The sequence below is a fragment of the Dendrobates tinctorius genome, unplaced genomic scaffold (genome assembly GCF_039654945.1).
Source record: "Dendrobates tinctorius isolate UK_male_01 unplaced genomic scaffold, ASM3965494v1 ptg000079l, whole genome shotgun sequence".
Taxonomy (NCBI): domain Eukaryota; kingdom Metazoa; phylum Chordata; class Amphibia; order Anura; family Dendrobatidae; genus Dendrobates; species Dendrobates tinctorius.
The window spans coordinates 9505266-9520149 of NW_027361747.1; positions in this window are offsets into that span (position 1 = coordinate 9505266).

Here is a 14884-nt window from a genome sequence, read left to right on the forward strand (position 1 = left end):
CCGCCTGGTGCTTCAGCGTCTTCGGGAGAACCGTCTGTATGCAAAGATCGAGAAATGTCTCTTCGAACAGACCTCTCTGCCATTTCTGGGATACATTATCTCCGACGCTGGTCTAAGGATGGATCCCGAGAAGTTGTCTGCCATCCTCAAATGGCCTCGCCCCGTCGGATTAAAGGCGATACAACGATTCCTCGGGTTCGCCAACTATTACCGGCAATTTGTCTCCCACTTCTCCGCGATCACAAGACCCATTTCTGTGCTCACCCGTAAAGGGTCTACTTCCAAGGATTGGTCTCCTGAGGCAGAGGAGGCCTTTCTGTCCCTAAAACGGGCTTTCTCCACGGCTCCGGTCCTGCATCGCCCTGAGAGCGATTGACCTTTTGTACTCGAGGTGGACGCTTCCTCGACTGGTGCCGGGGCGGTGCTGTCCCAGAGAACCGCCTCCGGTCGCCTACACCCTTGTGGCTTCTTCTCGAAGGCCTTTTCTCCATCCGAGTGTAACTACTCGATCGGTGACCGGGAACTTTTGGCCATCAAGTTGGCCTTGGAGGAATGGCGCCACCTCCTGGAAGGAGCTGTCCATCCTTTTGTCATCTTCTCGGACCACAAGAATCTGGCCTATCTCCAGTCTTCCCAGAGACTAAACCCTCGCCAGGCCAGATGGTCTTTATTTTTTGCCCGATTTGATTTCGAGCTCCGATTCCGTCCCGGCAACAAGAATTCCAAAGCCGACGCCCTGTCCAGGGTCTTCCAACCACACGAATCCACGGAGGAACTGTCACATATCATTGATCCCACTAGGATCATCACCGTGGCTCCAGTGAACTGGCTTACTCCTCCGCCTGGCAAGACGCTTGTGCCAGAGAATCTCAAGCAAAAGGTTCTTCTATGGGGGCACTCCTCCAAACTGGCCGGCCATGCCGGAACTAAGAAGACCCTTGACCTTATCAAACGTCACTACTGGTGGCCCTCACTTCGCCAAGATGTACTCGACTTTGTGGCTTCTTGTCCATCCTGTGCAAAGAACAAGGTGCCACGGAGATCTCCGTCTGGCTTGTTGCTTCCGTTGCCTGTCCCTACGGTTCCTTGGGAGAACATCGCCATGGATTTCATCACCGACCTACCCTGCTCTGCGGGCTGCTCAGTCATTCTGGTGGTGGTGGATCGTTTTTCCAAGATGGCTCACTTCATCCCTCTGCCCGGTCTTCCCTCAGCGCCAGAGCTGGCCGAGATCTTCATTCATCAAGTCTTCAGGCTTCATGGACTACCTCGACGCATTGTGTCTGACCGAGGGGTTCAGTTTACCTCCAAGTTCTGGCGTTCGCTTTGTAAGCTTATGAACGTTTCCCTCGACTTCTCCTCGGCCTACCATCCACAGTCCAACGGACAAGTAGAGCGTACCAACCAGACACTTACGGGATACTTACGCCACTTCTCTAACGCCCACCAGAACGATTGGGTCAACTTACTTCCCTGGGCAGAGTTCGCTTATAACAACCATGCTGGTGAGTCTTCGGCCAAGTCTCCGTTTTTCATTGTTTTTGGCAAACATCCTGGTGTCCCTCTTCCGATAACCCCTGCCTCTGAGGTACCCGTGGCCAATGCCTTGTCCTCAGAATTTTCTAAGATTTGGGCTGAGACCAACACATCACTCAAGAGATCCGCTGATCAGATGAAGAACTATGCAGACAAAAAGAGGTTGGATTCTCCTCCGTATCGTGTTGGCGACAAGGTCTGGCTCTCCTCCAAATTCGTCTGACTAAAACTGCCCTCCTACAAGTTGGGTCCACGCTACATCGGTCCGTTTGAAATTCTGGGACGTATTAACGAAGTTGCCTACAAATTGAGGTTGCCTGCTTCGCTCCGGATCCCGAACACCTTTCACGTCTCTCTCCTGAAGCCTGTGGTGCTGAATCGTTTCCATTCCTCGCTTGATCTTGGTCCTCAGCCGGTGGGTGCCGACAACGTTTTTGAAGTGCAGGACATCCTCGCTGTGAAAAGGGTTAGAGGTAGGACTTTCTTTCTCGTTGATTGGAAGGGCTTTGGTCCTGAGGAGAGATCCTGGGAGCCTCGGGAGAATATTAATGCTCCCCGTATCCTCAAGAGGTTTCTTGTTAATCTCCGGGGGGGGCGGCTTAGGGGAGGGGGTACTGTTACACCGCTCCGCCATACTTACCCGGCCTCTGCTCCCACGCCGCAGTCGCCCTCCGCTCCCACGCCGCAGCCTCTCTCCACCCGACGGCCGCGGCGGTCACCTGAGACAGGCCCGCGACCGATGCCTTCCCTGCATGCTATGCGCATGCGCCATAGGCAGCGGCCGCGCCTCCTTCCTGCTCCTTATGCTCCGGCTGTGCCCTGACCCGGAAGCACCTTTGGACCAATGGCTGACCAGACGGGGCCATATCAGGCCGCTTCCCCCTGAGGGAGGCGCCTGATCATTGTGTTTCCTGACACTCTGGCCTCGCTCCATCGTGCACACTCTGCTCCTGCAGTTCCTGTCTCGGCTGCTCCTCACAGCAGCTTCTCAGTCCTGCTACCCGTGTTCCTGGTTACCTACTCCAGTCCTGCCTTCAGTGTTCCTGTCGTCCTACTCCAGTCCTGCCGTCCTACTCCAGTCCTGCCTTCAGTGTTCCTGCCGTCCTACTCCAGTCCTGTCTTCAGTGTTCCTGCCGTCCTACTCCAGTCCTGTCTTCAGTGCTCCTGCCATCCTACTCCAGTCTCAGTCTTACTCCAGTCCATCCTGAGCCGCCCCTCTCGGTACCGGCTACCGTGGTACTCAAACCCCTGGGCCTGCTCCTAACGGTCCCTGTATAGGGGTCGGTTCCACCTGGCAGCTCGCCCGGGGTCCCTCGGTGCCACGGCCCAGAGGGTCCACTCTCGGAGCTCCCGCTCCTGACCACCCACGCTAACACCCAGTATATTATCAGTCATCTAACTTTAGGTCAGTCTTAAATTCATTGTCTGTACGGTCACTCCCTCTTTTACTTGTATGTTCCTCTCATGGCTCCCACATACAGAATCATCTTATATCTGCTGTGGTCTTTTGCCTTTTAAAACATCAAGGTCTATTACAAACCCTCAGGTGAGAAATGCACATTTATGCATCACCAAGACCAAACCCAATTTATCATACATCAGCCAGCGCATACATCACATTATGCTCACAGGAGTATTTCTCTAAAAAACTCTAGAATGAAAACAAATTCTTCCCACAATCGCATATAAATTCTTCCCACAATCGCATACAAGATTTCTCTCGCGCATCACCCCTACTCTGGAACTCTGTACCACAACATATCAGACTCTCGACCATATCAGACTCTCGACTCTCGACCAAACCGCTGCACGACCAGCTCTACCCTCGCCTACTGTATTATCACCCATCCCTTGTAGATTGTGAGCCCTCGCGGGCAGGGTCCTCTCTCCTCCTGTACCAGTTATGATTTGTATTGTTTAAGATTATTGTACTTGTTTTTATGTATACCCCTCCTTACCTGTAAAGCGCCATGGAATAAATGGCGCTATAACAATAAATAATAATAATAATAAACATCATTAGACATCAAAAAATGGCAAAACTGTTCAAACAACAATTTTCAGGGATATTCAAGAACTTTTATCTAAAATGTGCACTTAAAATTAGTCCATGAGGGAATCTTGGCAGGGGGTGTAGTATGCCATGGTATTGGAAGAGTGCAAGGGGCGGTTACAGTGGGGGCTTTGCATGCCTCCATCAGGTGTCCCACCTCTATCTTTTCAACCCCCTATCTCATTTGTCGCCACCCTCTTGGGTCTGGCGAGTTGCAATTTACCTTTTCTCCTCAGATCTTGCCATCTCCTCAACAGGTCACTTGTAGAGATCCCATCTATCTCCTGGAAAGGAACTCCACTAGCTATCAGGTCACAAAACAACTCCGTCCTGCTCTTTCTAATTTGAGTATCATCCTCTTTTCTCCTTTCTTGATCTACTCTCTTTACTGTACTATTTTTTGATACTTTTGCTCTCTCTAGAGCAGATAGCTGGGAGATTAGATTGCATGCAGTGTAGACATTAGTGGAATTTCCCATAAGTGCACTGAACATAGTGAACAATGGGGCTTTGTATGACGCTGGGGCACCTTCTATGAACTTATTCTTCATCAATACTGTCAATATTGCAGGATCTGGTCCCTTCCAATCCTCAACAACAGCAAAGTGATCATTCAGATCTGGCAAAGGATTGCGAGTTATGCCACCTATGCATGCGATTTCTCTCAATCTCTGAACTCCATCTGCAAGAGACTCCCATCGTGTCTGTGGTATTAATTCCATGGGAGAGTCATACACTTGTGCCACAGAATCCCTCACCAAATGCAACAAAGAGAAATTCTCTGCAGTGTCCCTTGCACGTCTCATTTTTAGACGTACCATAGGATCAATACAAATACTACAAAGTCCTACTGCCTCAAGACGGTTCAAGATTATAGTATCGGCTCCCTGATCCCATAATCTGAGAATCCATGCTAACAAAGGTTCTCCTGCTTGCTGCCTGTACCTGCTAGCTAATTCTGTTAATTCTCCGGCTGTATAATTCCTAGTTTCCTCGGTCATTGAAGCTTCTGCTCCTGTAGCTGTGTTTCCTGCATCCATCCTATCTCCACTACGCTGTGTGACTTCTCTCCTAGTTTTAGTAGTCACAATCGGTCTGGCTTGCTTTTCTTCCCTATTTGTCTCGCTGTCAGAGCCTTCCCATTCTAGCAAATCTGACCATTTCTCACGTGCAATCATGGTGCTAATCTGTGCAGTACAAATATCTGACACTGGCTGCTGTCTCCTCCTGTGCCTATTCTTATTCACAGTTTTCATTACATAAGCTTCAAAATTCCTTTGCATATTGTTATGCTGTTTCATTTGGTCTCTCAAGGCTGATTGCAAGCTAATCCTTTGCTCTATAGCTGTATGCAGCTCTAAACGCAAATTGTCTATCTCCACCTGTGATCTTTGGGACACTTGCACAAAAATCCATCCAACGGCTGCTGCAGCTTTCTGCTCTTTTGCATCATACCTTGAGAGATCAAATTTTGCAGCCACTTCCTGGGGATTTGATAACCGCTGTCCCTCCATATACTTGTTACATTCCTGTGCCATTTCAGTCCACTTTCCTGGTAACACCCATTCTGGCAAAGATCTGACACTACTCTCAACTGCTTTCCTACTCTTAACAAACTTATTCAATTTTGCAAACATTTTTATTCAAAACAATCCCACTTCTGACACCAATTTGTATTGTAAGGGTTCCAATGGATTGTGATTAATAAGAAAATGCTCACACAAGAATTGAATTTACTAAATTGATTTACTTAATAAGTGATAAGATTAAATAATAAACAATATAAAACTATAAATACAAATGCATTAATCAGAAACAAGCATTATTCATACGTTACATTATTCAGATACACGTCGATCAGTCATCCTCCATGAGCCAAGAGAGCCAGAGAACATGTGTCCTAGTTCTTTTAAAATGTCCAGCTACAAGGTGTGTCCAGCCCCACCATGTGGGGAATGATCTCACAAGTCTATTGCCCATTGGCTATAAACACATCCCCTCAATACCTGTTTTAACCAGTATATAATACAAGAAGCTAGAGGGGGCCTCATGTGTGCCACATGGCAGAAATACAGCAAGCTGGAGGAAGGGCTTCGGAGCACAAGATAACATCCTTGGGAAAGTTAACGCACCCAATCTAATTAAGGTAGTTGCCTTGAATATCAATGGTCCTTTGTTGATGGATAAACAAATGACCAGTAATTTACATTCCTTTATCTTAAGTAAGTTTCAGTGACCTTTAAGCTTACTCATCTCAGTGTATATTATATTAAACTGATTGAAACCATATAAAAATAACTTGTACTATACAGCCTCACACAATCCAAAAGTGTCCAGTGTCCATAAGTGTGTGCAGAAATTCAAAATCTCCGTTATCCTCTAGTGACATTTTTCACACCTGCGACATCGAGCCTGTGACATAGCGCTGTGATATTCAGTGGGCCTCACACAATCCAAAAGTATCCAGTGTCCACAAGTGTGTGCAGAAATTCAAAATCTCCCCTGTCCTATAGACACCTTGTACCTTGTTTTACATTACTATATAGTTTGTTGGATTTTGTCTACATTTCTACCAAAAATGAGGAAGGCTGGTGGAAGAGGCCGTGGAATTGGGCGGGGGTTGGCAGCTGGTAATGATGGTGTTGGTAGTGGATCTGATGGTAGTGGCAAAAGCAAAATAGGACCGAATGCAGGAGGTGTTGAGCCTGCGTCATCGTCTGGCTCCACAAGGCCTCGAAGGCTTAGTTTTCTAGGAGTTGGCAAACCGCTTTTAAAGCCAGAGCTTCAGGAAAAAGTTTTAGCTTAGATTGCTGACTCAGCCTCCAACTCTATCGCCTCCTCTTCTGAAGTTGTAAAAAATAAAAGCACTGAGTCGTCATTGGAGGCTCATGTTCATGAACCACACCTTTCCTTGTGTCCTTCACCCCAACCAAGATTGAAGGATGACGCAGGCCATACTACTGATTACTCCATGGAGCCGTTTTCACATACCATGCCTGGATTATCAAGTGAAATGGTGAATTACCCAGGCCAAGATGAATCTGACATGGAGTGCACTGATGCACAGCCACTGATAGATGATTCTGCTGGTACATTCACTCAGAGCACTACATTGTCCTCGCAGTGTACAGAGCCAGATTCTGACCCTGATGAGACTCAGGTGCCCCTTCCCGCACACTATACCACCATACACGGTGACACAGAGGAAGGTGCACATGACATTGAAGAGGAGGTGATGGATAACCCAGTTGTTGACCTAGATTGGCATCCATTGGGGGAAGAGGGTGCTGCTTCCAATAGCTCAGATGAGGAGGAGGAGCAGCCACAGCAGACATCGACATCGCAACAGCTGTTATCTGGCAGGCCCAGAGCACTCCAAAGACAGGTTCCAAAAATCAAAAGAGGTGCTGGACAGCTTGTCCAGAGGGTCAAAATATCACAGCGTGCTAGGCCGCAAAATGTCTGCCAAAGTAGGAAGAGTGCAGTATGGCACTTTTTTGAACAAAATCCTCATGATCAGGCCAAGGTTATCTGTAAGAAGTGCGCAAAGACCTTTAGCAGAGGGAAAAATCTGAAAAATTTGAATACCAGTTGCATGTTTAGACATTTAACCAGCATGCACTTGCAAGCGTGGACACAACACCAAACCTCAAGTACCACATGTGCAACTGATCACAAAGAAGGTAGTTAGCAACGCTACATTGTTTCCACCACTGTAAGCCCACCGGTTAGCACAGCAGCAAATGTTGAGGTGTCATTGCAAGGCCACAGCAGTCAGGGAATCCCACTGTTATATCAACGAAAGACTGGATCTAGGCCATCAGAAAGAACACCAACTCCATCACCATCATCAACCCTCTCTCAGTCCGCCCTGTCCACCGCTACTTCCACCATATGCAGCTCTCAAGTCCAGCTCACCCTCCCAGACACTATGAGTAGGTCAAGAAAGTACTCAGTCTCTCATCCGCGTACACTGGGTTTGAACGCCCACATTGCCAAACTAATCTCGTTAGAGATGATGCCCTATCGGTTGGTGGAAAGTGCAGCTTTCCGCGAACTCATGGCCTATGCAGTACCACGCTATGACCTACCCAGTCACCACTTCTTCTCTCGCAAAGCCATCCCAGCCCTCCACCATCATGTGAAAGACCGCATTGTCCATGCACTCAAGCAGTCAGTGAGTGGAAAGGTGCACCTCACAACTGATGCATGGTCCAGTCGGCATGACCAGGGCCGTTTCGTGTCCATCACTGCGCACTGGGTTAATGTGGTGGATGCAGGGTCCACAGGGGACAGCGGTGGTGGGACAGTGCTGCCTAGCCCACGGTATAGGAAACAGTTGGCTGTAGGCGTTCGACCCTCCTCCTCCTCCTCCAGAAGCGAAAACTCGTCCACAGAGCGCAGTCGTACGAGCACTCCATCTGCAGCTGCCACTGTTGCACACGAGGTGTCCCCCTATCGAGCAGCTAGTGGAAGGCGTCAGCAGGCTGTGTTGCAGATGATGTGTTTGGGTGACAGACAGACCACCGAGGTGTTGGCCGAGTACTTTCAGCGACAAACTGAGTCATGGCTGGGCAGTGTACATCTTGAGGCAGGCAAGGTAGTTAGTGATAACGGCCGTAATTTTGTGGCAGCCATAGCCCTTTCAAAACTCAGCCACATACCTTGCTTGGCTCACACCTTGAACCTGGTGGTGCAGTGCTTCCTCAATAATTATCCGGAGTTAACAGCCCTGCTCCAGAAGGTGCGAAGACTGTGCGCGCACATCCGCCGGTCGCCTGTACACTCAAGAAGTGAAGTATTTGTCATTGCACTATACCAATATTTCTCTGCTGTATTGGAGCATCATGAATTGTGGTATGTGTTAAAGGGGCCCACTGACACTCTTTCGCCCGGGGCACACGAAAACCTGGAGCCAGCCCTACCCCCCCACAACTTTAGCCAAATAACCCCCAGTTTTCAATGCGTAACTATTATTATAAAGTAAATTAAGGTTGACAAGCTTATGTAATAAGAATTGATGTCGTTGGCATTGAAATGGGCACTGTAGGTGTGTTTACTGTCCTCCACTCCCTGACGACTTTGCTTCCCCATTGACTTGCATTGGGTTTCGTGTTTCAGTCGGACCTCCGACTTTTCACGATAGTCGGCCGATTTCGTTCGACTCGACTTTTGAGAAAGTCGGGTTGCATGAAACCCGACTCGACCCTAAAAAAGGCAAAGTCGCTCATCCCTAGTTACAACTGCTAGTATACTAGTAAGTTGCTGCAGCTGCCCTCCTTGTGTTTTTTGGTTTGAGGCACCTTTTTATCTCATTAATGTTTTGTCTTTTATGTATTGTTTTAAATTTTCAAAAATAAGGTGTTCCATTTAATTTTGCATTGAATATAAGCACTTCTTGATCTGTGTGTTGCATACATGCGGCATGATCATTATGGATTCCTACTGTTCTGTAGTCCAGCCCTGCCTTGTGCAGGTCTACAATTTTGTCTCTGGTGTCCTTAAACAGCTATTTCATCTTGGCCATGGTGGAGAGGTTGGAGTGTGAATGTGTAGACAGGTGTCTTTTATACAGTTAACAAACTCAAACAGGAGCAATTAAAAAAGTGCAAAGTAGGAAGCTTCTTAAAGAAAAACTAACAGGTCTGTGAGAGCCAGAAGTCTTGCTGGTTGATAGATGAACAAATTCTTATTTCATGCAATAAAATGCAATTTACTTATTTAAAAATCATACAATATCAACTTTTTGTTTTTTAATTTTTAGATTCTGTCTATCACAGGTGAAGTGTATCTACGATAAAAATTACAGAGCTCTCCATTCTTTGTATGTGGGAAAACTTACAAAGTTGTCAGTGTATTAAACACTTATTTTCCCCACTGTACTTGTGCAGAGCCGATCCTTGAAGATTCTATCACAAGATTCCGTGATGTCATCACTGGTGATGATCGGTCATTATGACATCACTGATGATGCGCGGCCATTATGACATCACTGGTGATTCTCAACCATTATGACATCACAGATCACAGTCTCTACTTATAGAATGTACACATGATCACCGGTGCCATTTTTGGTTCTATAGTGACTGAGAGCATTTGCAATTATTCACTATGGCTGAATTATGTTTGCACGATATTGAGGTGCTAGCACTGTGGGAGATTGTTATCAATAATAATCGCCCTGACATTTTGCTTCTACCACCCGATGGCGTCCTCTGCTTCACTTATCGGCTGATGGTGGAGCTAGTAAAGGATTGCCTGACCAAATGCAGAGAAGAACTGACGGATTTACGTCACAACATCACGTCAGAGTATCTGACGGATTTACGTCACAACATCAGGACATTACTACACCAGGTAAGTGGCGGACGCTCCGCACAAATCTACTCTATAATAGATAATAATGGTGGATAGAAGCTTCTTCTTTCCTCCAATATAAAACACGACGTGTCCCCAAATACTGTATGGAGTCAGTGTATCTGCAGAGAGGAGCAGATGACACATACAATGGCCGCCTCTCATCTCAGACTTTTCTTTTTTTGCTTCTTTTCTTCTTCATAGGCTGAAAAAAGATCTCAAATTGGAGATTTGGCTTTTATTAAAGACCTGGCCAAAAAAATCCTGCGTGTACTAGGAAGTCCGGTCTGCTCGTCGGAACACCCGGTAAGGAGCCTTCATCTTCTCTATCACATGTCCTTGTTTTCTGATCTTCTCCCGATCACCAGATATCAGAAGATCTGGTATCAGATCTTACAAGCCTCCCTGTCAGTCCCCGGCAGCCACAGGAGGTTTTATGGCCGCCTGTTGTGCTGCTCTCTCGTCTGTGAGGACAGTCTGTATTCTGCTGATGTAGTCACAGCTCAGCAGCGGGAGTCTGTATTTTCCCTTCTTTCTCGCTCTATCAGGATACGTTTCCACTTACCGTAATCCCTGCACTTTGGACGGAGCGGAAACCTCGCTCTGCCCAAAGCCCCGCCCCCTTCTGTACACGTGGTGATTCCGGATGTGCTAACTGAACATATCCGGAATCGCCGCAGCCTATCCATAGAGTAGGCTATTTACCTTGGAGAGACTGAGCGCCTCCACAAGGTAAACAGACATGCTGCAGTCTAAAAAGAAGCGCCACATGTCCGGTTTCGTGTTTGTGTCACCCGCATAATAGGACGCATAGTGGAGACAGGATTTCATAAAAGCCCCTCCACTATGCTGGAATATCTGGCCGCTGCGGATTAAATGCTGCGGCAGGACGCAGCATTCAATACGCAGCAAATACTGAATGTTTCCGCTACATGGAAACATGCCCTCAGAGTCTTCCTGCTTGTAATAAGATAATACACGTCATTAAAGAAATGTTGTGTATACCAGTCCCTTATAGTATGTTAATGTGGACTTGTGGAGAGGAGCTGCAGTGTAAAGCAATTCTACCCAATAATGTAATGGATAAAGTACAAGATGTATCCATGGTGTAAAGAACGCAAATAACGCAGCTCTGGGAGATCACGGTGCATAAAATGAAATCTGACACCAAACATGAGATTTTTCAATGTTAACTCATCTTAATCCACATAAGTGAGAGAAGTTTCTGATAAAAGTTCTCATGATGGCGCGTGATTTGTAGGGTTACAATTGGTGCATCTGCAAATCTTGGTTTAGTCCTTTCTGATTATGTAGAGCAATAGGACTACATGGCACGAGACACCTAGTCCTCCACTGATAATCTCCTGCTGATAAAACACTGATTTTATTGAAACAACAGCACACGAATTAAGTAACACATCGCTGGAATCAGGGTCTCTGCTCCTAAATCATGCTGCTCTCAGAATACATAGTTCTCCCCTGTGTGATCTCCCATATTATCCAGCACTTTACAATAATACTGGTATATAGAGGATCTCCCCTTATATTACATCCATGTGAAGTGTTCGGCTTGTATCGTCCCCTACATCAGATCAGTGTAAATCAACTGGGACATAATATAGGAGTTTTTACATCCTGATATGTTTTCCTGCTGCTTCTATTTCTTAGTATTATTTCTTATTCTTTTTTAGGACTTGATCAGATCATTGATCCCGGCAGCAGAGCCGCGTATGAGCGACTATGAAACTACCAAACTGATCAGCAGCGGAACTTTTGGGTGAGATTTCTGTTCCTATAATCCCCATTTCTCGGGGTTCCCTATGACAATAATTTACCATTGTGCTCTGCCATTCAGTGTTATCATAGGGAAACGATATGAGTCCACATCACTGTCCACATCTAGATGTCACTATTCTGGTCAGTTATATACAGCTGAGCGACCAGATCTGTAGCAAATCAGTCTGTAAGGAAAGAGGATGATATAATATAATATGATATAATACATTACACTCACCGCCCCTAGACCTCATCTGTTCTTATGCTGCCGCCTCCACCACAGCTTCCCCGTCCTCCGTACCAATCTTCGGATTTTTCAGGGCCCCATTATGGAGCTGATAATAGTGATTGGCTGCACACGGTCAAATGAGGGGTGACACGATACTGACGCCAATGACATCTGCACCCCCACCCTCCACTATGACCATGTGAGTCCGATCACTGGCCTCAGCAGCAGAAGGGAGAGCAACCAAAGACTGGCACAGAGGACGGAGGTCTGCAGTGATGGACGGGCAGGGACGAGGACAAGTGGGTGTAATGTGTTAAATTATATTTTAACTTCTTCCCTCCCCTCCATTTATTCTGCCTTGGTCTGTGGAGAAAGCAAAAAAAAAAAAACATCATGCTACGACAATTGGAGAACTTTCAATTTAGCCCAATTTTTATTTATAGTGAATCGTATCTACTGGTCGGTTATAGGGAATCCTCCCAAGATGAATTTCAGTAGATTCTCTCATCTATAATGTGACCTGGGTGAGGGTCCGGCAGACGTGGCATTGTGCAGACCTCCTATAGGTGATCCATGTAGAGCTCTTTCATGTATTTCTAGATGTGGATTTCTAGTGATGGCCGGACTGCTGGTATCAAACATTACTACAAAAGATCATATAATGACTTGTATATACAGACTGTTAATAAGGGTTCATTATAAACCATGGATTCTCCTTCTCTCCAGGGCCGTCTACTTAGTGCGCCATAAGGAATCACAACAGATCTTTGCAATGAAGAAAATCGCCAAGAGCTACTTGACTACTCGTAATAAAGTGGAAAGGGCCTATATCGAGAGAGACATCCTCACATTTGCAGACTGTCCTTTTGTGGTCTCCATGCTCTGCTCCTTCCCAACTAAATATCACCTGTGTATAGTCTTGGAGTATGTAGGAGGTAGGACACGTACATTGTATTATATTTCGCCCATGTCTGCTGACATCTTATCACATCTCATATCATTAGGACTTGTCCCTGTGGACGGTTACATCCCCACAGAGTATTTACTATAAGTTTTCTAATGCCAAGAAGCCTATAAAGGCATTGATGTGTGTGATCTCCCTATATATCCGCCCTGAGCATGTCAGTATCTCCAGCTGTAGACGAGATGTGATGTCACTTTATGTCATTATTTTTATAGATGACATTTCACCATGACGTATCTTTATATAGTGTCTCCTGCCCCAATGTTTCCGCTCACTTCTCATTATACATCATGTTGATCTGTTGTATAAATCCCTCACCAGTCATATTTCCTTTCTTCTATAGGTGGAGACTGTAGGACCCTTCTAAGGACCAGGCGTCGTTTATCTGTCCTCTTGGCCCGCCGGTACTTTGCAGAAGCTGTCCTTGCTGTGGAATACCTGCATAGTCACGGTGTGGTGCACAGAGACCTGAAGCCGGAGAAGTAAGTGAATACCTGTAGTATAGCAATTTATCATTTATTATCTCACGGTCTATGAAGCTAAAATCATCTTCTCTTTCACAGCCTCCTGATAACATCTGCTGGACATATTAAAATTACCGGCTTTGGACTTTCAAAACTTGGTGTCATGATACCACACACCACCGTCTACAAGGAATCAGCAGAGAACATCTCCAGAGAATTCAAGGACCATGAGGTCAGCAATACCTACAGGAACTGTGCTTGTTCTGTACAAATCTCATAACTCTATTTTCTCTTCCCTACATTCTTCATTTTTAGAGCTTTTTTACTGATATTTTATCTTCTGTCATTCTGTTTTTATGTGAAGAACTTGTCATAATAATTGTTTCATCAATTCTCATCTCTATCTTCTGTTGGTTTCTAGTTCGTTGGCACCCCGAATTACATAGCCCCTGAAGTCATCCAGAACAAAGGCTATGGAAGACCTGTTGACTGGTGGGCAATGGGCATCATATTATATGAAATGCTCATGGGATATACACCATTTCATGCGGATTCCAAATCTAACCTTTATAAAAATGTGACCACTGGTAAGTAGAATAATCTGATCATTGCTTTGACCTGTTATCTTGGTTTAGTTACTTCCTTTGCTTTATCTTACAGTCCAGTTAAGAGGTTTTATGTTCTGTAATTTTCTATATAACAGGAAATATAAAATGGGATCGTCATTACACTCCTCCTCCCGAAGCTCAGGACCTCATCACTCAGCTGCTCAGAACAAATCCCATGGATAGACTTGGGACAGGTAACACATAATAATATTTCCTTATTACACCAAGGACATATCACTCATGTCCATGAGATTCATCTCTTTTTTTATCAGCTTCTCCATTTATAGTTCTCCGTACTATGATTTTCAGTCTATTTCCTACATGTCTGCTCGGTTACGTAATTAGTTCAGATTAAGATAAACTGTTCAGATATAGTTACATAGTTACAAAGGTTGAAAAAAGACCTGAGTCCATCAAGTTCTTCCTTTCTCCACCAATTGTTCATTTTGTCACTAGATTAACTATAACCCACAATGTTATGTGCATTGAGGAAATCATCCAGCTCTTTTTTAAAAGCTGTCATAGTGTCTGTCATTATTACCTCTTGTGGTCAGGCACTCCATAGTCTAACTGCTCTAACTGTAAAGAACCCTTTCCTATTAACCTACTGGAATCGCCTTTCCTACACCCGTAATGAGAGCCCCCTAGTCCTTAGTTTAAGACAGGCCCAAGTCCTCTGTACTGACCACACATATTTATACATATAAATGAGATCTCCTCTGAGGCGTCTTTTTTCTAAGCAAAACAAGCCCAACTTTTCCAACCTCTCATCATATGGTTGTCTTCCATCCCTTGTAATAATCTAGTTGCCTGATTATAAACTGACTCTAATTTCTGAATATCCCTTCTAAATGTAGAGCCGAAAACTGGATCCCATATTCTAGATGTGGCCTCACA